Here is a 24,125-nt window from a genome sequence, read left to right as displayed (position 1 = left end):
TTAATTGCTCACTTAACTCTGCCGGCACCAGACCTAACTGGCCCTCGGGACCTACCGACCTCACTGAGGAGACACCAGACAGGCACCATTTAGCACTGATCCCCAGAGCCAGGTGGAAGGGAAGGGGGGGGGTCTGGTATCTCGTAGATGATTGGAGGCCCCCAGATGGTTAGAATCTGGGCAGCGTGGGACCTTGGCATTACTGATGCCACCGAGGCAGAATGGCACATGGCACTGCCAGCCTGGTACCCTGACAGTGCCACCCGAGTGCCAGCCTGGCACTGCCAGGATAAGCAGGTGGCATTGCCAGCCTGGCAGGGGTATTGCCAGTGTGACAGGCTGGCAATGCCAAGGTGCCCAAGTGACATTTTGCCCATGCCTGGGATCGGGCCCGGGGATGCCCTGTCCATATGAGGTGGGGTGCGTGGGATGGCTCGAGGACCCCCCCAACAGATGAGTTGGGGTGTTGGGGGCATCGGGGTCACATCAGGGGGGTCAGGAGATCGGGGCACCATTTTTAAATGGTACCCTGATCTCTTCCTGCACTCAGTGCAGGGAAATGCAACTGAGTGTGGCCTTGGCGATGCGGTCCCCGCTGAGGCCTGAAAAAAGAATGTGTCGTTCAATAGCGGGTTCATTCCAAGCGCCGGAATGACCCTGTTAATCCTGCCCAGAACGGGACTCTGTTTTGTTTTGTTAGATCGTGTCCTTCGTTTACTTCTTTTAACTCTGGGGGTTGGTCAGCTTAGTTGGCTGGAGAGTTGGTTCGTGATATGGAGTGACGGCAACCAGCTCATGTTCAATTCCCTGTACCAGCTGAGGTAATTCAGGAAAGCCCCACCTTCTCAACTTTGCTCCTTGCCTGAGGTATGGTGACCCTCAGGTTAAAATTACCACCAGTCAGCTCTCAAAGGGAAGAGCAGTCGATGGTCCTCTGGGACTGTGGCGACATTTACATTGCAGCCTCTCTACTTCCACTGTTTCCTGTGTATTCCACCTGGATCTTCTTCAGCTGGAATACTGTTTTGATTTTCACAAGATTATGATCTGAGTCTGCATCGGGTCTCAGCTGAGCCTTCGAGTTCCTTTTTTTTTTAAGAGTACCCAATTATTTTTTTTCCAATTCAGGGGAAATTTAGCGTGACCAATCCACCTACCCTGCACATCTTTGGGTTGTGGGGAGAAACCCACGCAGACACGGGAGAATGTGTAATCTCCACACGGACAGTGACCCGGGTCCGGGATCGAACCTGGGTTCTCAGCACCGTATGCAGCAGTGCTAACCACTGCGCACCGTGCCGCCTGGCGCCTTCGGGTTCCTAACACTAATTCCCATATCTTTGTCTTACCATTGTGTAGTCCAGTTGAATTCTTCCTGTAACGCCATACATTTTCTCCATACATTGCCTTCTTTCATGATGTCGTCAGTCTTGATCTTCTGCAAAAATCTGCCAGTTTTTGTCCTGGTTTATTTTTCCATGGCCATAAGGTTCTAATTCTTTGTTATCTCTTCAGCCTCCAACAATTCCAATCTCCAACCACAATCACAGAGCTCTTTCCACCCTCCTGCTCAATTAGTTATTCAATTCTATCATGTATTTTATGTACCTCCTCCTCTGGATGTTTACATGTGGGCACATATACTTGAATGGTGATAGCATCCACTGCTCACCCCCTTAATTTTGCTGGCATCATTCCATCTGTTTCTTTGTCAGGCATTACTGTTGCTCTCCATTCCTTTTCTTCGCCTCCTGAGTATACCGTTCTCACTTCAGCACTCATGAAGTCTCCTTCTCCCATCCACAATACTTCACATAACTCTAAGATGTTTCATTTATCCTTTTCCATTTCTTGCTTTATGTTCTCTAGCTTCCCAGCAGAGGGTCTTTTAGGAGGAAAGATTATTAGGAAACCATGGGTTTTGGCTGCAATGCTGCAAATGATTGAAGAATGGAGAAGATGGAAAAATAGCAACACTGAAGAAGGCAACTGAAATATAAACACTTGAATAACAAGTTAAGAAATGTGAAAGTCATGCGAACAATGGTTAAAACAGCAGAGTGATATACACAAAGAATTGAATCGGCTTGGAAAGAATCATAGAAACTCTACAGTGCAGAAGGAGGCCATTCGACTTATCGAGTCCGCACCGAGCCTCTGAAAGAACACCCTATCCAGGCCCAATTTCCCACCCTATCCCCTTAACCCCATCCAGGGACAATTTACCATCGCCAATCCTCCTAACCTGCACATCATTGGACTGAAACAGAAGCACCTGGAGGAAACCCACGCAGACACTGGAAGAATGTGCAAACTCCACAGAGACAATGTGCTGTGAGGCAGCAGTGCTAACCACTGTGCCGCCTTTTGAGTGCAAAGGCAAAGGGGATTAGTGGTACTCAGCATAAAGGACAGAAAACAACTGCAATAGAGAGTAAAAAAGGTTTTTTATTAACAAACCCTGATGGAATAAAAAGATGGAAGGAGCATAATGAAGAACGATATGCAAAAAATGAAAAAGCTGAAATGATTGAGTTTGAAGAAAAGAATGATGTTGACATTAATTTTGTTAGAACAAAAAGGCTAGAGAGAAGAGCATCATTAATTAAAGAGAAAAAAAATGGAATAGATGAAATACCTACAGAGTTGATTAAAACATGGGAATAAACTTAACATCAATGTTTACTGAGCTGTACAAGAATGTTAATTTATCAGGAGAATTGGCCGAGGACTTCAAGCAGAAAATAATGATCACCCTAAGAAAGAAGGCAGAGGCATGCCAGTCTTCTGATTTCTGTACAATTAGTCCGATTGCCCATGCATCGGAGGTTGTGTTGAGAATCCTAACAAAGAGAGTGGGTGGGAAGGCACAGAATTATATCAGGAACAACCAGTTTGGATTTCAGAGAGCAAGAGGGACAAGAGAAGCAACTGACATTTAAGGTTAATGAGTGAATAGGGTTCGGAATTATATGTTTATGAGCAGCGGGATGAGTTTAAAAAACAATCCAGGAGTGACATCATCGTAAAACGGTAAATTCATTGGCTGGTAAGTGACTGCTAATTTCTATTACCTATTCTAAATTGCTTCAGATTAAAGATAAAAAGAGACTATTTTACAGATTAGAAAGCTGAAAAACCAGCTGTAAATTTTTAAAATTTTAAACATATAATACAGTAGCCGTTTACCACAATACACATATTATACACTACAGTGGTTTACCACATTCACCCCCTGTTAAAAAAAAAAAGTTCAGCGGGGGTGAAGTGGACTTAAAGATCAAGCCTGTCCAAAGGGAGCCTTGACCTTCCGTCATGATCGCCTCAGTCCCGGCTGTGGTGTGGGCAGACCTGCGTGTCCGGGAGCGTGTTGTCCTCTTCTTCACCCAGTTGTTGAGTCGGTGGAGGAGGGGGGGGGGTGTATGGGCGGGGGTGGTGGTGATGGTCGCCGGTGGGCCTGCAGGTGCCAGTTCTTGAAGTAGGTGGGTAGAGGTGGGTGGAGATGGTGTAGGGTCAGGGGTGGTGGTGATGGCCGCTGGGGAACCTGCAGGTGCCAAATCCCAGAGGGAGACTTGTGTCCTGTCGCCCGTCCTGATGTGCCACGTAGGCATATTGTGGATTGGCATGGGATGGCATGCTTCCAGAGGAGGACAGGCCCTGGGACTGTCAGCCAGGATGGGAGCGAGACCCCGGAGCTGGACTTCCTTTGGAAGGCAAACATACGTTCACGAGGGGTCTCGTTGGTGGCAGCGCAAAGGAGCGACCGGATGGAGTGGAGCACATCGGAGAGGATCTCCTGCCAGCGGGAGACAGGGAGACTTCTAGACCATAGGGCCAGGAGGACGGCCTTCCAGACCGTGCGTTCTCCCTCTCCACCTGTCTGTTGCCCCAGGGGTTGTAGCTGGTTGTCCTGCTGGAGGCAATGCCCTTGCTGAGCAGGAACTGACGCAACGCGTCGCTCATGAAGAGGAACCCCGATCGCTATGGATGTAGGTGGGGAACCCGAATAAGGTGAAAAGACTGTGCAGGGCCTTGATGACGGTGGCAGAGGTCATGTCAGGGCACGGGATGGCAAAGGGGAATCTTGAGTATTCGTCAACAATGTTGAGGAAGTACACGTTACGATCAGTGGAGGGGAGGGGTTCTTTGAAGTCGATGCTGAGGCGCTCAAAGGGGCGAGAGGCCTTTACCATGTGCTCCCTGTCTGGCCGATAGAAGTGCGGTTTGCACTCCGCGCAGACCCGGCAGTCTCTGGTCACGGTCCTGACCTCCTCGATAGAGTAAGGCAGGTTGCGAGCCTTGATAAAGTGAAAATAACGGGTGACCCCCGGGTGACAGAGGTCATTGTGGAGGGCCCGAAGTCGGTCTACTTGTGCGCTGGCACATGTATCGCGGGATAGGGCATCTGGGGGCTCATTGAGCTTCCCAGGTTGATACAGGGTATCGTAGTTGTAAGTGGAGAGCTCGATCCTCCCCCTCAGAATCTTGTCGTTCTTGATCTTGCCCCGCTGTGTATTATTAAACATGAAGGCAACTGGCCATTGGTCAGTGAGGAGAGTGAATCGCCTGCCGGCCAGGTAATGCCTCCAATGTCGCACAGCTTCTACAATGGCTTGGGCTTCCTTTTCGACCAAGGAGTGTCGGATTTCGGAGGCATACAGGGTACGGGAAAAGAAAGCCACGGACCTGCCCGCCTGGTTGAGTGTAGCGGCCAGAGCAAAGTCCGTGCATCGCTCTCCACCTGGAATGGAATGGACTCATCCACAGCGTGCATCGCGGCTTTGGCAATATCTGCCTTGATGCGGTTGAAGGCCAGGCGGGCTTCAGCCGTCAGAGGAAAAATGGTGCATTTAATAAGTGGATGGGCCTTGGCTGCATAATTGGGGACCCACTGGGCATAGTAAGAGAACAAACCCAGGCATCTCTTCAGGGCCTTGGGGCAGGGGGGAAGAGGGAGTTCCAGGAGGGGGCGCATGCGGTCGGGGTCGGGCCCTAGCACTCCGTTTTCCAAAACGTAGCCAAGGATGGCTAGGCGGGTTGTGCGGAAAACGCATTTTTCCTTATTATAGGTGAGGTTCAGGAGTTTAGCGGTGTGGAGCAAGTGCCGGAGGTTTTCGCCATGGTCCTGCTGGTCATGGCCGCAGATGGTGACATTATCTAAGTACGGGAACGTGGCCCGCAGCCCGTACTAGTCAACCATTCAGTCAATTTCTCATTGGAAGACCGAGACCCCATTGGTGACGCCGAAGGGGACCCTGAGGAAGTGGTAGAGGCGGCCATCTGCCTCGAAGGTAGTGTACTGGTGGTCCTCTGGGCGGATAGGGAGCTGGTGGTATGCGGACCTCAAGTCAACTGTGGAGAAGACGCGATACTGCGCAATGTGGTTGACCATGTCAGATATGCGGGGGAGGAAGTAAGCATCGAGATGCGTGTACCGGTTGATGGTCTGACTGTAGTCGATGACCATCCGGTGCGTCTCCCCAGTCTTGCCGACCACCACTTGAGCTCTCCAGGGGCTTGTACTAGCCTCAACGATCCCCTCTCATAGGAGTCGCTGGAACTCCGACCTGAAAAAGCCCTGTCCCGGGCATTGTATCATCTGCTCCTAGTAGCGACGAGCTTACAGTCCGGGGTGAGGTTAGCGAAGAGCGAGGGTGGGGCAACCTTAAGGGTAGTGAGGCTACAGACGGTGAGGGGGGGCAGGGTCCACCGAACTTTAAAGTAAGGCTTTGGAGATGGCACTGGAAGTCGAGCCCCAGTAATAGGGCAGCGCAGAGATGGGGAAGGACGTAGAGTTTGAAGTTAGTGTACTCTACGCCTTGTACAGTAAGGGTCGCGACTCAGTACCCCCGGATTTCTACTGAATGTGATCCGGAAGCCAGGGAGATTTTCTGGGTCGCGGGTAAGATTGGGAGGGAGCAGCACCTTACCGTGTCTGGGTGTATGAAGCTGTCTGTGCTCCCGGAGTCAAAAAGGCAGGCCGTTTCGTGCCTATTGATCCGGACGGTCATTGTAGATTTTGTGAGGTGATGAGGCCGGGATTGGTCGAGCATGATGGAGGCGAGCTTCGGAAAGCGATGGGTAGGCCGGTCGGAGGTAGAGGTGGCCAGCGTACGACCGGGTGAGCAGGGCTCCCGGGAGGCAGCGGAGTGGTCCCAAGATGGCGGCCCCCATGGGTCACGCGTGGCATCGGAGATGGCGTCAAAGATAGCGGCCCCCATGGGTCGCGCGTGGCAGGTGGAGTACAAGATGGCGTTAAAGATGGTGGCCCCCATGGGTCGCACGTGGCTGGTGAAATCAAAGATGGCAGCAAAGATGGCGGCTCCCACAGGTCGCACATGGCGGGTGGCGCGGCAGCAGGGGCCAGCCACGGCAGTCAGCAGGCAGCGCTGCTGGGCCCAGGAGTTTTAGGGAGAGATTGGGCCTGGCAGGCTTTCGCAAAATGGCCCTTCCTCCCACACCCGTTGCAAGTCGCGTTCCGTGCAGGGCAGTGTTGTCTAGGATGATTCCCCTGGCCGCAAAAGTAGCACTTCGGGTTTCCGGCGTTGGCGGGCTGCTGCGCGGCACAGGCTTGCGCTGCACTCGGGTCGGATGATGGCGGCGCCCACGAGGCCCACGAGGGTGCCGCGCGGTCAGAGGTGTAGGCCTCCATGTTCTGGAAGGCCACCTCCAGCAAGTTTGAGAGCTGCACTGTCTCTGGGAGGCTGAGTGTACCCCCTTCTAGCAATCGCTGGCAGATGTAGTTCGATTTCATGCCTGTGACATAAGCGTCCCTGATCAACAGCTCCGCGTGTTGGGTAGCCGATACCGCCTGGCAATCACAGCTCTGGCAGAGTACCTGCAAGGCACACAGGAATTCTGCTAATGACTCCCCAGGGCGAAAATAAATGTAATCATAATTGGGGATAGTATAGTTGGGGCATGGACACCATTCTCTGTGACTAGGATCAAGAGACCCGAAGGTTGTGTTGCTTAACTGGTGCTCTGGGCTACAGAGGAGTAGGAGGATAAAGATCCAGTTGTCATGATCCACGTAGGTACCAATGACATAGGTAGAACAAGGATAGCGGTCAGCTGAAGGAATATGAGCAGCTAGGATCTAAAGTAAAAAAGCAGAACCAAAAAGGTTTTAATCTCTGGATTACTACCCGAGCCATGATTATTGACACAGGGCCAATTAGATTAAGGAGGTAAATGTGTGGTTCAAAGGTTGGAGTGGGAGAAATGGGTTTGAATTCATGGGACATTGGCACCAGTACTGGGGAAGGAGGGAGCTGTTCTGATGGGACGATCTTCATCTGAATCATGCTGGCACCAGAGTCCTGGCAAATTGCATAACTCGGGCTGTCGATAGGGCTTTAAACTAAATAGTGTGTGTGTTTGTGGGGGGGGGGGGCGCGGGCGGGGGGGGGGGGGGGGGGCGGGGGGGGGGGGGGGGGATTATTAGAAAATCAAGTTAAAAGAGAAATTAGAAGTGCAGGTTAATGATGAGGACCTAAAACTAGTTAAGGGTGTGTGGAGGGGGTGGAGGTGGGGTCTCAGGGGATGTTAGCAAAGTTCCCAGAACAAGTAATAGAACAGAGAGTATGGAAAACAGCAGGAATCTAACTTCAGGCAAAGCAGATAAGGGGAAAACTATGACAAGGTCAATGCAGGACTGAGGGTGTAGTACCTAAAAGCGCACAGTATACGAAACAAGGTAAATGAGCTTGTGGCACACATGTAAATTGGCCAATTCGATGTTGTGGGCATCACAGAGAAGTGGCTGCAAGGGGATCAGGGCTGGGACCTAAATATCCATCGATATGTGAAAGGACAGGCAAATGGGCAAAGGGGACAGGGTTGCCTTGTTAGTACGAAATTAAATTAAATCGATAGCAAGAACCAATATAGGGCAGAAGGCGTAGAATCTCTGTGGGTAGAGTTCTGGAATCGCAAAGGAAAAATGACCCTGATGGGAGTTATGTAAAGGCCTCCTAGCAGTAGTCAGGATGTTGGGCAGAAAATAAGTCAGGAGATAGAAAAGGGATATAAGAAAGGCAATATTACAATAATCATGGGGGACTTCAATATGCAGGTGGACTGGGAAAATCAGGTTGGTAGTGGATCCCAAGAAAAGGAATTTGTGGAATGTCTACGAGGTGTTTTTTTTGGAGCAGCTTGTGGTCCACTGGGGAACTGGCAGTTCTGGATATGGTGATGTGTGGTGAGACTTGATTAGGGAACTTAAGGTCAAAGAACTCTTAGGGGGCAATGACCACAATATGATAGAATTTACCCTGTAGTTTGAGAGGGAGAAGCTGCAATCAGATGTAATGGTTTTACAATTAAGTAAAGGTAACTACAAAGACATGAGGGAGGAGCTGGCCAGAGTTGATTGGAAGGTGGAGCCGAGCGGGGAAGACAGTGGAACAGCAATGGCAGGGGTTTTGGGGGGTTATTCGGGAGGCACAACAGAAATCCATCCCAAGGAGGAGGAAACATGCTAAGGGGAGGACAAGGCATCCATGGCTGACAAGGGAAGTCAGAGACAGCATAAAAGCAAAAGAAAAAGCATACAATGTGGTGAGGATTACTGGGAAGCCAGAGGATTGGGAAGCCTTTAAAAGCGAGCAGAGAACAACTAAAAAAGCAATAAGGGGGGAGAAGATGAAATATGAATGGAAGCTAGCTAGTAATATATTTGAAGATTGCAAGATTTTTGTTCAATATATAAAATGTAAGGGAGAGGCAAGGATGGACATTGGACCACTGGAAAATGTGATTGGAGAAGTAGTAATAGGGAACAAAGATAAGACAGAGGAACTGAATAGGTGCTTTGCATCAGTCTTCACGGTGGAGGACACCAGTGGTATACCAGAACTTCAAGAGGGTCAGGGGGCAGAGGTGAGTGTAGTGGCCACCACTTAGGAGAAGGTACATAGGTCAAGACGAGAGACCTGGTTCACTGTCATCTTGTAGTCCCGGGGCAACTGGGGCAGCCCAATCGGTGAAATGGACGGGGCTGATGATATCCAAGCGTTCCAACCGACCCTGTTCTGAGTCGGCCGGGCAGCACGGTGGCACAGTGGTTAGCACTGGAGTTTGCACATTCTGCCCGTGTCTGCGTGGGTTTCACCCCCACAACCCAAAGATGTGTCGGTTAGGTGGATTGGCCAGGGTAAATTGCCTCTTAATTGGGAAAAAAAATAATTGGGTACTCTAAATTTATTTAAAAAAAATTTTTAACAGCTCTGAGTCAGCCTGGGGTCGCAGTGCGTACAGCACTGGACAGGCACAGAATTAACGGGGTTGCGTCTCGTCGACACTGATGTTGGTCACTGCGCCTTTTATCGTCCCGAGGCCTTCAACAAAAACTTGGCCAGCACCCCTTCAGGGCCATGGGGGTACATGTAGCAGATGTGTTGCCAGTCCAATTTTAATTGGTACAGCCAATCGTGGCCCAATAAGCTGAATCCTCCTCCTTGGACTACCTCCAAGGCAAACATGCCGACTGGTCCCCGTAAGCCACAGTCACATGGGTGGTTCCCTCAATGGCCAAAGACTCTCCAGTGTAGGTCGCCAATTGGGCATCTGTGTCCCAAAGTCCAAAGTCTGGAGACTGGAGTTGACCATGGCGACTGGCCGGCAGCTGATCACTGAGATTGTCACTCCGCCATTGAGCTCCATTCCAATGGGGTGGTCATTCATCTTTAATGCAATCCGGAAGGGTGCGACCCTGAAGACTAACGCAGAGCAACTGCTGGTACTCCTCCTGGTCTTCACAGAGTATGCTTGGCCTCTAAAGGGGAGGTAATGAGTGGGGGTTCAGTGGGGAGCGGGGCCCTCATGGGCTTGTCCGGCGTCCCGGCCCTGTTCACGGTGTCCAGCCCACAGCCTGAAACTGACATCTTGGTGTTCTGTTTCGGGGGAATCATCCCGGTTGTGACAGGGTGTGCCATAGCAATGTCCTTGGGTCCTGCAGTCAGTCCCGCTTTGCAGAAGTCAGCAAAGTCAGCGTTCGGGCCTGTGAACGTTGGTTGGTGGTCGCTTCAGTGACCGAAGTTCAGGACTGACAAGCCCAGCAACCCCTGGACCCCGCGCTCTGCGCTCTCCTGGGAAACGTGACGTGGAATGTGAGGGATTAGGGGAACAGATGAAGAAAGTGAGAGTTTTTGTGCATTGAAGAGTTTAAAAGTCGATGTGGTGATGCTGCAAGAGACCCATATGAGGGTGACGGACTAGATGAGGTTTAGGAAGGGTTGGGTGGACCAGATGAGGTTTAAGAAGGGTTGGGTGAACCAGATGTTCCATTTGGGGTTTGATAGTAGGGCTTGGTGAGTAAGTGAGTGAGGTTTCAGATGGAGAAGGTGGCAGCAGATCAGGGGGGCAGGTACATGATCGTTCCGGGTATGTTGGAGGTGAAGTTGGTGGCGTTGACAAGGATATATGCCCCCAATTGGGATGACGTGGGGTTTGTGAATAGAACGCTGGCTGCCATTCCGAAACTGTATACCCGTGAGTTGATAGTGGGGGGGATTTAAACACAGTGCTGGAGGTGAGGGTGGACAGGCTCCAGCCGCACTTTTTGACCCTATGGGGGGGCCAGGGAGGGGGGGAGCGGCTTTGGGCGGGCTCATGGGGGAGATGGGGGGGGGGGGGGGTTGACCCATGGAGATTTCTACACCCGAGTGACTGGGAGTATTCATTTTTCTCCCCAGTGCACAAGGTGATCTCAAAGATTGACTTCTTTGTGGTGGGGAAGGCGCTGTTGGACAGAGTTAAGAATATATAGAAACATACAGTGCAGAAGGAGACCATTCGGCCCATCGAGTCTGCACCGACCCACTTAAGCCCTCATTTCCACCCTATCCCCGTATCCCAATAACCTTTCCTAACTTTTTTGGTCACTAAGGGCAATTTATCATGGCCAATCCACCTAACCTGCACGTCTTTGGACTGTGGGAGGAAACCGGAGCAGCCGGAGGAAACCCACGCACACACGGGGAGAACGTGCAGACTCCGCACAGCAGGCAGAGTATTGAGCAATTGTGACCTCGGATCATGCTTCGCGTTGGATGGACATGGTACTGGAGAAGGGGACAGTCCAGAAGCCGGGGTGCAGGATGGATATGGGGTTATTGATGGATCGGAGCTTCTGTCACAAGATAGGGAAGGTGGGGTTCAATTGCACAGGGAAGGTCTTGCCATCGGTGGTTTGGGAGGCTTTGAAGGCAATGGTGAGTAGGGAGGTGATCTCGTTTAAGGCCAAGGTGGGTAGGGAGGAGAGGGAGGAATGGCAACGGTTGGTAGAAGAGATTCTGGAGGTGGATGGGAGGTACGCGGGGGACCGTGATCCGGGGCACCTGACAAAGAGAAAGGAGTTTGGATTGGGATTTGTTTATTGTCATGTGTACCGAGGTACAGTGAAAGTATTGTTCTGTGTACAGTTCAGACAGGTCATTCCATACAGGAAAAGAAAATACATAGGGCAAACATGAAATAGTGTTAGTGTTAGAATTGAGTTTTAAGAGATTAGTACGGTTATAGGAGTTGTGGGAAGAGGATCTGTGTGAGAGAGGTCACAGAGAATTGCCACGCTCCAGCGCTATCTTGCTCTTGATCATTGTGAACGTTGCAAGCAAGATTCGACCTATTGTCTGTGGGGAAAGCAGTGCGTCAATTGAGAAGGGCGAGAGACCTGTTTATGAGTATGGGGAGAAGGCAGGGCGGATGTTGGCAGGTCAGCTCCGTAGGGAGGCTACAGCGAGGAAGATAGTTCCAGGGTCGCGACAAGATGGGGAGTTTGCGGTGGCTCCGGAACAATTAACAAGGTGTTGGAGGAGTTCTGTAAGGACTTGTCAGAGCCACCAGAGGATGAGCGGGAGATGAGGGAGCTCCTGAGCGGTTAGAGTGCCCCAGGTTGAGTGAGATGGGGAAGGCAGGGCAGGAGGAGCCAATGGGGGTGGCAGAGGTGAAGGTGGCAATCGGGAGGATGCAGGCAGGGAAGGCGGTGGGGCTGAATAGGTTTCCAGTCGCATTTTATTTAAAAATTTGAGGATAGGCTGGCGCCGTTGATGGTGAAAATGTTTGAGGACGCGATGGACAGAGGGCATCTTGCTGCAAACGATGGGGCGAGCCTCCATCTCGTTGTTGCTTAAGAAGGACAAGGATCTGCTGGACTATGGGTCGTGAAGGCTCATATCTCTGCTGAATGTGGATGCCAAGATATTGGCAAAGGTGCTGGACTTAAGGTTGGAGGGGTGCCTTCCGGGAGTGAGTGGGGAGGATCAGATGGGGCTCGTTAAGGACAGACAGTTGTCATCGAATGTGAGGAAGTTGCTAAATGTGGTGCTTTCTCGCAGAGGGAAGGGAGACGGAGGAGGTGGTGGTGTTGGTGCGGAGAAGGCATTTGATCGGGTGGAGTGGAGTTATTGGATGGCGGTGTTGGGAAAATTTGGTATTGGGCCGTAGTTTGCGCCATGGGTGCAGCTGTTGTATAAAGAGCCGATGGCGAGCGTGCACACGAATGATATGAATTCAGGGTATTTTGCTTTGCACCAGGGAATGAGGCAGGGGTGCCCTTTAACCCTCCCTTCTGTTTGCATTGGCTACAGAGCCGCCATTGTGATGAGGAGCTTGAGGTAATGGAAGGGGATAGTGAGGGGTGCATAAGGTGTCCTTGTATGCGGATGACTTGTTATATATTTTGGAGCCGAGCTCTTCGGTGGGGGACATAATGGGTTTGCTTCAGAGATTTGGGACGTTTTCAGGCTATAAATTGAATTTGGGGAAAAGTGAGTACTTTATGGTCTCCTCTCCGGGGGTGGGAACGGGGAGGCTGCCATTTTGTTTGGCAGCATCCCACTTTAGGTACCTGGGGGTACAGGTGGCCCAGGGTTGGGCAGGCCTCCGGAAATTTAATTTCACTAGCTTGGTAGGGAGGGTGAAGGCCGACTTCTTGAGGTGGGACAATCTTCCCCTGTCTTTGGCAGGCCGGGTACCGGCTGCAAAGATGAATATTTTACCACGATTCTTGTTTTTGTTTCAATGCCTGCCGATCTTTTTGCCTGAGGCATTTTTCTTGGGGGTGGACAGGGTGATCTCCTCGTTTGTCTATGCGGGGAAGGTGGCAAGGCTAAGGAGGGTGATACTGCAGAGGGGGTGGCAGTCTGGGGGGTTGGGCCTCCCGAATATGATGAATTATTATTGGGCGGAGAATGATGAGAAGGTTCAGGGATGGAATAGGAAGGTGGGGGCTTTGTGGGTGAGGATGGAGATGGGATCCTGTAGGCGTCAGTGTTGCGGGCACTGGCACGCAACCCCGACCATGGTGAGTCCAGTGGTGGTGGCTATGCTGACGATCTGAAGGCAGTTTCGGCAACATTTTAGGTTCAGAACGGGGTCGGTGGGATGCCGATTAGGGGGAATCATGGGTTTGAGCCATGGAGGATGGATGTGAGGTTCTGGGGATGGGAAGAGAGGGGGATGAAGGATCTATTTCTGGGAGGGTGGTTTGCGAGCTTGAAGGAACTGAGTGAGAAGTTTGGGTTAGCGCAGGGCGAAGGTTTCAGGCATATGCAGGTGCGGGACTTTGCGAGGAAGGTCTTCCCAACCTTCCTAATAGTGCCTGCCTCCTCGCTATTGAAGGCGGTGCTGTCAGTGAGGCAGTTGGAGAGGGGGGTCATCTCAGCGAATTACAGGAGAAATTTGGTGGATAATGGGGTGTTGATGGAGGGGGTTATAGCAAAGTGGGAGGAAGAGCTGGGTGCGGGGCTGGAAAAGGAATTATGGTGTGAGGTGCTGCAGAGGGTAAAAGCCTTGACAATGTGAAGCTGGGGCTGATACAGCTGAAGGTAGTGTACAGGACGCACCTCAAGAAGTCTAGGATGAGCCGCTGTCCAAGGTGGTGGAGGATGTCTGTGAACGATGTGGGAGGGGCCCTGCAAACCATGTACATATGGTTTGGGCCTGCCGAAGCTGGAATTGTTTTGGAGGATGGTTTTCAGCACCATTTCGGGGATTCTGCATGTGGATGTGGAGCCCGGTCACCTAGAAGCCATATTCGGGATGTCGGACTGGCCGGAGCTGCAGGCGGGTGCGGGGACAGATGTCTTAGCCTTCGCCTCACTGATTGCTCGCAGGCAGGTCTTGTTGGGGTGGAGGTCAGCTTCTCCACCCTGTACCTCGGCGTGGCGGGGGACCTGCTGGAGATTTTGGCCCTGGAGAAAGTGAAATCTGCTCTCGGGGGGTGGGGGTGTGTGGAGTGAAGGGTTCTACAATAGTTGGGGTTTGCATTTTGGAGAGTTGGTTACCGTTGAATACTGTGGGAGGGGCGGGGGGAGGAAGGGAGTGGGGGGCCTAATGTGTTGGGGGGGGGGGGTTGTGTTTGCTGTAAATTGTAAAAATGTTGAAAATTTGGAATATAAATACTTAAAAAAAGACAGAGATAGATAGGTTCTTGATTAGCAAGGGGCAAAGGCAGGAGAATGGGGATGAGAAACATATCAGTTGAGTTCACACGGCAGAGCAGACTTGATGGGCCGAAGGGCCTAAATCTGCTCCTGTATTTTATGGTCTTTATAGTCGTTTGATAGTACAGAACTTGAGTATTGCTGAAAAAAGAGACGTGCCGTCTGAACCTTTCCTGCACACATCAGGAAAGATCGCAAGAAATTACCAAACGGTAACAGGGAGCAACTGCAGGAGAATAGAGTGCTGATTGGTAAATGGCAAGCGGCCTCTGACTGATAGAGGCATTGTCATGGAGAATGCAGCTTGGAGCAGTTAACTGTCCAGCTTTGTTCAAATAAAACCGGGCAAGTCGACACTGATTGGCATTGCCCTGGGGAATGAACCAGGGAATGAGTGTTCCCTAAGTTTTTATTTAGTTGAAAAAGGTGCAAAGGAGAGGGTTGTGTGTGAATGTATGTGGCTTCTGGCATCTGTAAGTAAACTGCGAGCAAGGCTGATAATCTTAAATTGTGTTCAGTGTCATTCTTAGCACAATCAGGATTGTTTAGTTGGTGTTGTCCAATCACATCTAATGTTGGACAACATGGGCAGAATTTTACACTCCCTCCAGATGAGTTCTGAGCTGGGGGGGGGGGGAGGAGTGTGAAATCGCATTCCCCCCCACCCCACCCCCCCACCCCCCCCCCCAAGCCTACCCCCTGACACCGCGATCATCGCCCTCTCAACCCCCCGGAGCATCGCCTACTCTCCAGCCTCCGGGACCCCTGGGACCTACCACAGGACTTAGTTCCAGGCAGAGCACTGCCGCACCTCTTCTGGCCACTGCAGGATGGGTTGGAGAGCTATCGGCCAATCAGAGACTCAAACAAAGCAAAAGTTATTCATCCAGACGAGAATAATGATGTTTCCACTAGTCATAGAGACAAATGATTCCGATTATAGGCTTTGGCAATTCCATTTCTGATCCTGTTTTATGGCCCAATCAAATAGCTAAAATTCAAGATCTGGTAGTGACCAATGTGCCACCAAATGTGAAGAACACGGTGTGGGATTCTCCGGTAACCGACGCTGAAATTGCGTTCGGCGATCGGCCGGAGAATCCCCGTTTATGCCAGAATCGGGGGCGGCGCCTTTCTTGCGATGCTCCACCCCCAATGGCCCGAGACCCCGACAGCGTTGCTCGCGTGTGCTCACACTGTTCGGGAACCTCGTGTGGTGGATGCGAGCGCTGCCACAGTCGGGGGTGGGGGGGGGGGGGGGGGAGCCATCCCGCTGGCGGGGGGGGGGGCTTTGGTGCGGGCTGGCGGGACTGTTGGGCAGTGATCCGGGGGTGGCGAGGCTGGTTACAGGGGGGCAGTTTTTGGCAGGCTGGGTCCACGCGCAGCTGGCGCCATGTTGCAAGCCGCTGCCGCCGTGCAGATGCACGGCCATGGACCTGCATGTATCCGCAGGTAGGGTCTTTACGCTGCGCAGCTGCTAGCCCCTCACTGGATGGAGGACCAGTGCGGGGGAGGTATTGCCATCGGTGGTTTGGGAGGCTTTGAAGGCGTTGGTGAGGGGGGGGGGGGGGTGATCTTGTTTAAGGCCAAGGTGGATAGGGAGGAGAGGGAGGAATGCCAATGGTTGGCAGAAGAGATTCTGAAGGTGGATGGGAGATACGCAGGGGACCGGGATCCGGGGCTCCTGGCAAAGAGAAAGGAGTTTGGGTTGGGATTTGTTTATTGTCACGTGTACCGAGGTACAATGAAAAGTATTGTTCTGCGTACAGTTCAGACAGGTCATTCTATACAGGAAAAGGAAATACATAGGTCAAACATAAAATAGTGTTAATGTTAGAATTGAGTTTTAAGAGATTAGTACGGTTATAGGAGATGTAGGAAGCGGATCTGTGTGAGAGAGCTCACAGAGAGTTACCATGCCGACCTTCTGGTCGTAAGGCCAGATGGATCCTGCGGACATAGCCATAGGATCGGAGAATCCAGCCAATGGATTTTCCTCTGGATGTGTGAAATCACAATTTTGTAATTATGCTTTTATGCAGAAAGCGTGAAACGATGAGGTTGTGAAGCGGTGCTGGCTGCTTCATTCCAAGACCACTGGGAAGATTTTCAATTTCCACCGCAAGCTCTTCAACTTTACTCCAAAATCACCCCTAGCAATTGAGCAATTGAATGGCTGGAGGTTGGTTTAGCACAGGGCTAAATCGCTAGCTTTGAAAGCCAGACCAAGGCAGGCCAGCAGCACGGTTCAAATCCTGTACCAACCTCCCCGAACAGGCGCCGGAATGTGGCGACTAGGGGCTTTTCACAGTAACTTCATTTGAAGCCTACTTGTGACAATAAGCGATTTTCATTTCATTTTCATTTCATTTCATTGAATGCACATCTCAAATTGTCATGTGTCCTGAAGAGTTGGCGAGACTTTTCAATTCCTATCAACATGTGGTTAAACAGGAAACAAAACAATGGGAGAACGTTCTATAGCTCATGACAATAATGCTTCATCTTTCTAAAAATAACATGGGTTTCTAAGACTTTCCTGACAAGCCCTTCATGGTGAACAATGAGGACCTCCTGGGTTTGGTGGAGGTAATAGGAAAGTATGATAAAGTAATTAAGGAACATTTGCGATAATATTCCCAAGGAGATGAAGGATAAGTACTGCAGAAGATGATCTAGAATGAGATAATTTAATTAGTGACAAAGAAAGTGCTGCAAGTCATTCATATAAGATGATATTGCTCTCCAGATGTGAACCATTCTGAAAAGCTGTCTCACCCTGTTAGATTCCTTGAAAAGTTGGCTGCCAAAGTTACCATGCCGGATCAATTTATTGATTTGTAAAGAGTGCAAAGGGAAAGGACTAGCTGATAGTATATGCACTATACTGAAGGAATGTGACATTAATATCCAAGATGGTTGTGGTTATGGCAAAGATGAAAAAATGAAGGTGAAAAGCTAGGATGTACCGGTAAGAATCCTTATTTAAAACACAAGCGTGTTTTTCAATCCATGTGGATACCACTCACACAATCTCGTGGTTGGGGATGCCGCAACACCTTCAATAGAGTTCACATCCCTCTTCAACATCCTGCAAAGGATCTATGGTCTATTTCCAAAAGAGAAATTGCTGGAAAACTCAGCAGGTCTGGCAGCATCTGTAGGGAGAGAAAAGAGCTAATGTTTCGAGTCCAGATGACAATTTGTCAAAGGTCATCTGGACTCGAAGGGTTCGCTCTTTTCTCTCCCACTACAGATGCTACCCGACCTGCTGAGATTTTCCAGCATTTTCTCTTTTGGCTTCAGATTCCAGAATCCGCGGTAATTTGATTTTATCTATGCTCTTTTTTCTGCCTTTCTTTATAGTTGGATGATGCCCCCAATCATATCAATGTCTCTGTGAGGCCAGAATGCAAAGCATGTTGGGAATGTAGAATTGACAGTGTTAAAATTGTTCGATACCAAACAGTTGGAGCCCTTAATGCGGTCATTGCATTGGCTGAATCGGAGCAAGCAGACACTGGTATCTGTCATGAAGCACACATCCTGACAAGTCAACTCCCCAAAAACACATTCCTTGCCCCAACTACAGTGTGGTACTATATCATTTTGCATGTGAATATAGTGAACACAAACATGCAAAGCAACAACAATAATGAGAACAACTTATATTTATATGGTCCCAACGCACTTCACAGGAATTATTTAAAAAAGGATGACACCTAGCCATGTAAGGAAGTTTAAGGTCAAAAGTTTCATCAAGTAAGTAGGTTTTAAGGAGAATCTTAAAGGAAGAAGGCACCGTAGAAAGGAGGAGAGATGCCGTGCCGGAATTCGAGAGTTTAGGGTCTAGGCAACTGAAGATACAGCCACAAATGGTGGGATGATTAACATTGGGGATGTGCAAGTTGCCGGATTTAGATGAGTGCAGATATCTCAGAGTCTTGTGGGCTTGCAGGAGATTACATAGATATGGAGCAATGAGGTAACTAAGGGGTTTGAAAACAAGGAGAATACTTATAAAATCAAGATGCTTCTTGACTGGGAACCAATGTAGGTTAGCAAGCGCAGCAGTGATAAGGAAACGAGAGGGTAACCAAACTGAGGTTCATTGGAATAGTCAAATCTAGAGGTAACGAAGGCAGATGATCTGATGGGCGTAGGTGGGTGAAGTTACACAGTTAGAAATTGCAAACTTCGTGATAGCATGACTCTAAGGTCAGTAGCTCATCTCAGGGTTAAATGTGGCACCAAAGTGGTGAATAGACTGGCTTAATTGCAGCGATTGCCAGGAAGAAGATGGAATTAGTAATTAGGAATTGGAGTTTAGAACGGGAACTAAAAACAATGGCTTCAGTCTTCCCAATATTTAATTGGACGAATTTTCTGCTCATCCAGTTAGATAAGCAGTCTGATAATTTAGTATTGGTGGAGAAGTCCGGAGAGGTGGCGATTACATAAAGTTGGGTGTCATCAGAGTATTAGTGAAAACTAACACAGTGCTTTTGGATGATTGTGCTGAGAGGCAGCATGTAGATGGTAAATAGAAGGGGGCCAAAGATAGTTCCACAGATCACACCAGAGGTAACACGTTTCTTCAGCTGCCAAAGCCCCAAGCTCAGGATTATCCTCTCTATACCTCCCGGTCTATCCTAATTTCTTTCCACCATTGAGACGCTGCTTAAAACCAACTTCTTTGACCAAGCTTTTGACCACCTGCCTTAATTTATCTCTTTATAGCTTGATGCCGTGTTTTGTTTAAAAATGATCCTGCGAAGTTCCTTGGGGAATTTATTACATTAAAGGTGGTATCCAAATGCAAGTTGTTGTTGCCTCCTTGAAGCAGATATGCCCCCCCCCTCCCTGCTTTTGAAAACTCATGGAAAAACAACTGATGAAAAATTGAGATGTCTGTGGGTTGGAGCCAGCTTCCCGACACACTGTTTAAAACCTCCACCTACACCCAATTCCTCGCCATCCCCCATATTAAAATTCCCCCAGTAATGAGAACATAAGAAGTAGGAGCAGGAGTAGGCCGGTGCAGACTCGATGGGCCGAATGGCCTCCTTCTGCACTGTAAATTCTATGATCTATGATCTGGCCCCTCGAGCCTGCTCCACCATTCAATGAGATCATGGCTGATCTTTTGTGGACTCAGCTCCACTTTCCGGCCTGAACACCATAACCCTTAATCCCTTTATTCTTCAAAAAAACTACCTATCGTTATATTAAAAACATTTAATAAAGGAGCCTCAACTGCTTCACTGGGCAAGGAATTCCATAGATTCACAACCCTTTGGGTGAAGAAGTTCCTCCTAAAGTCAGTACTAAATCTACTTCTCCTTATTTTGAGGCTATGCCCCCTAGTTCTGCTTTCACCCGCCAGTGAAAACAACCTGCATCTATCCTATCTATTCCCTTCATAATTTTATATGTTTCTATAAGATCCCCCGTCATCCTTCTAAATTCCAACGAGTACAGTCCCAGTCTACTCAACCTCTCTTCGTAATCCAACCCCTTCAGCTCTGGGATTAACCTAGTGAATCTCCTCTGCACACCCTCCAGCGCCAGTACATCCTTTCTCAGGTAAGGAGACTAAAACTGAACACAATACTCCAGGTGTGGCCTCACTGACACCTTATACAATTGCAGCATATCCTCCCTAGTCTTAAACTCCATCCCTCTAGCAATGAAGGACACAATTCCATTTGCCTTCTTAATCACCTGTTGCACCTGTAAACCAACTTTTTTGCGACTCATGCACTAGCACACCCAGGTCTCTCTGCACAGCAGCATGTTTTAATATTTTATCATTTAAATAATAATCCCTTTTGCTGTTATTCCTACCAAAATAGATAACCTCACATTTGTCAACATTGTATTCCATCTGCCAGACCCTAGCCCATTCACTTAACCTATCCAAATACCTCTGCAGACTTCCAGTATCCTCTGCGCATTTTGCTTTACCACTCATCTTAGTGTCGTCTGCAAACTTGGACACATTGCCCTTGGTCCCCAACTCCAAATCATCTATATAAATTGTGAACAATTGTGGGCCCAACACTGATCCCTGAGGGACACCACTAGCTACTGATTGCCAACCAGAGAAACACCGATTAATCCCTGCCCTTTGCTTTCTATTAATTAACCCATCCTCTATTCATGCTACTACTTTACCCTTAATGCCATGCATCTTTATCTTATGCAGCAACCTTTTGTGTGGCACCTTGTCAAAGACTTTCTGGAAATCCAGATATACCACATCCATTGGCTCCCCGTTATCTACCGCACTGGTAATGTCCTCAAAAAATTCCACTAAATTAGTTAGGCACGACCTGCCCTTTATGAACCCATGCTGCGTCTGCCCAATGGGACAATTTCCATCCAGATGCCTCGCTATTTCTTCCTTGATGATAGATTCCAGCATCTTCCCTACTACCAAAGTTAAGCTCACTGGCCTATAATTACCCACTTTCTGCCTACCTCCTTTTTTAAACAGTGGTGTCACGTTTGCTAATTTCCAATCCGCCGGGACCACCCCAGAGCCTAGTGAATTTTGGTAAATTATCACTAGTGCATTTGCAATTTCCCTAGCCATCTCTTTTAGCATTCCATCAGGTCCAGGAGACTTGTCTACCTTTAGCCCCATTAGCTTGCCCATCACTAGCTCCTTAGTGATAACAATCATGAAATGTCATCTCAAGGTCCTTACCTGTCATAGCCTCATTTCTATCAGTCACTGGCGTGTTATTTGTGTCTTCCACTGTGAAGACCGACCCAAAAAACCTGTTCAGTTCCTCAGCCATTTCCTCATCTCCCATTATTAAATCTCCCTTCTCATCCTCTAAAGGACCAATATTTACCTTAGCCACTCTTTTTTGTTTTATATATTTGTAGAAACTTTTACTATCTGTTTTTATATTTTGAGCAAGTTTACTCTCATAATCTCTCTTACTCTTTATAGCTTTTTTAGTAGCGTTCTGTTGCCCCCTAAATATTTTGCAGTTCTCTAGTCTCCCACTAATCTTTGCTACTTTGAATGCTTTTTCCTTCAATTTGATACTCTCCCTTATTTCCTTAGATATCCACGGTCGATTGTCCCTCTTTCTACCGTCCTTCCTTTTTGTTGGTATAAACCTTTGCTGAACACTATGAAAAATTGCTTGGAAGGTTCTCCACTGTTCCTCAACTGTTTCACCATAAAGTCTTTGCTCCCAGTCTACCTTAGCTAGTTCTTTTCTCATCCCATTGTAATCTCCTTTGTTTAAGCACAAAACACTAGTGTTTGATTTTACCTTCTCACCCTCCATCTGTATATTAAATTCCACCATATTGTGATCACTCCTTCCAAGAGGATCCCTAACTATGAGATCATTAATCAATCTTGTCTTATTACACAGGACCAGATCTAGGACCGCTTGTTCCCTCGTAGGTTCCATTGCGTACTGTTCTAGGAAACTATCACGGATACATTCTATAAACTCCTCCTCAAGGCTGCCTTGACCAACCTGGTTAAACCAATCGACATGTAGATTAAAATCCCCCATGATATCTGCTGTACCATTTCTAAATGCATCAGTTATTTCTTTGTTTATTGCCTGCCCCACCATAATGTTACTATTTGGTGGCCTATAGACTACTCCTATCGGTGACTTTTTCGCCTTACTATTCCTGATTTCCACCCAAATGGATTCAACCTTATCCCCCCTAGCACCGATGTCATCCCTTACTATTGCCCAGATATCATCCTTAAATAACAGAACGAAGTCTTACAACACCAGGTTAAAGTCCAACAGGTTTGTTTCGATGTCACTAGCTTTTGGAGCGCTGCTCCTTCCTCAGGTGAATGAAGAGGTCTGTTCCAGAAACACATATATAGACAAATTCAAAGATGCCAAACAATGCTAGGAATGCGAGCATTAGCAGGTGATTAAATCTGTACAGATCCAGAGATGGGGTAACCCCAGGTTAAAGAGGTGTGAATTGTCTCAAGCCAGGACAGTTGGTAGGATTTCGCAGGCCAGATGGTGGGGGGTGAATGTAATGTGACATTCATCCCCCACTATCTGGCCTGCGAAATCCTACCAACTGTCCTGGCTTGAGACAATTCACACCTCTTTAACCTGGGGTTACCCCATCTCTGGATCTGTAAAGATTTAATCACCTGCTATTGCTCGCATTCCTAGCATTGTTTGGCATCTTTGAATTTGCCTATATATGTGTTTCTGGAACAGACCTCTTCATTCACCTGAGGAAGGAGCAGCGCTCCGAAAGCTAGTGACATCGAAACAAACCTGTTGGACTTTAACCTGGTGTTGTAAGACTTCGTGCTGTGCTCACCCCAGTCCAACGCCGGCATCTCCACATCATTAAATAACAGAGTTACACCACCTCCCTTATCATCCACTCCGTCCTTCCGAATGGTTTGATACCCTCGGATATTTAAGTTCCAGTGGTGACCATCCTTTAACCATGTTTCAGTAATGGCCACTAAATCATAGTCATTCACGATGATTTGCGCCATCAACTCATTTACCTTATTCCGAATACTACGAGCATTCAGGTAAAGTTCACTTATGCTGGCTTTTATACCTCTGTTTTGAATCTTAACACCTCAATTAGTAACCTCTCCTAAGTTATATTTCCTCTTACCTTTTCTCCTAAATTTCCTTGTTGTTGAACCCATATCTTCATGTAACAACCTGCCGCGTCGCTTACCATTTATGTTTTTACTTCCCGTTTTATTCCTTTTAGTATTACTTGGCCTATTCACTGAGCTCCCCTCAGTCACTGTACCTTGTACTGTCGCCCTTTTTGATTTTTGACTCTGGCTTCTCTGCCTTACACTTTCCCCCTTACTGCCTTTTGTTTCTGTCCCTGTTTTACTATCTTCCGATTTCCTGCATCGGTTCTCATCCCCCTGCCACATTAGTTTAAACCCTTCCTAACTGCTCTAGCAAACACCCCCATTGGTTCCAGTCCTGCCCAGGTGCAGACCGTCCGGCTTGTACTTGTCCCACCACCCCCAGAACCGGTTCCAATGCCTCAGGAATTTGAATCCCTCCCTCTTGCACCATCTCTCGAGCCACGCATTCATCCTATCTATCCTGACATTCCTACTCTGACTAGCTCGTGGCACTGGTAGCAATCCTGATATTACTACCTTTGAGGTCCTACTTTTTAGTTTAACTCCTAACTCCCTGAATTCAGCTTGTAGGACCTCGTCCCGTTTTTTTACCTATATCGTTGGTGTCTATGTGCACCACGACAGCTGGCTGTTCACCCTCCCCCCCCCAGAATGTCCTGCAGCCGCTCCGAGACATCCTTGACCCTTGTACCAGGGAGGCAACATACCATCCTGGAGTCTCGATTGCATTCGCAGAACCGCCTGTCTATTCCCCTTACGATTGAGTCCCCTATCACTATAGCCCTGCCATTCTTCTTCCTGCCCTGCTGCGCAGCAGAGCCAGCCATGGTGCCATGAACCTGGCTGCTGCTGCTTTCCCCTGGTGAGCCATCTCCCTCAACAGTATCCAAAGCAGTATATCTGTTTTGCAGGGAGATGACCGCAGGGGACACCTGCACTGCCTTCCTACTCTTGCTCTGTCTTTTGGTCACCCATTTTCTATCTCCCTCAGTAACTTTCACCTGCGGTGTGACCAACTCGCTAAA

The sequence above is a fragment of the Scyliorhinus torazame genome, chromosome 15 (assembly GCF_047496885.1).
Source record: "Scyliorhinus torazame isolate Kashiwa2021f chromosome 15, sScyTor2.1, whole genome shotgun sequence".
Classification (NCBI taxonomy): Eukaryota; Metazoa; Chordata; class Chondrichthyes; order Carcharhiniformes; family Scyliorhinidae; genus Scyliorhinus; species Scyliorhinus torazame.
The sequence above is the reverse complement of the archived record's forward strand: the minus strand, read 5'-3'. Positions refer to the sequence as shown.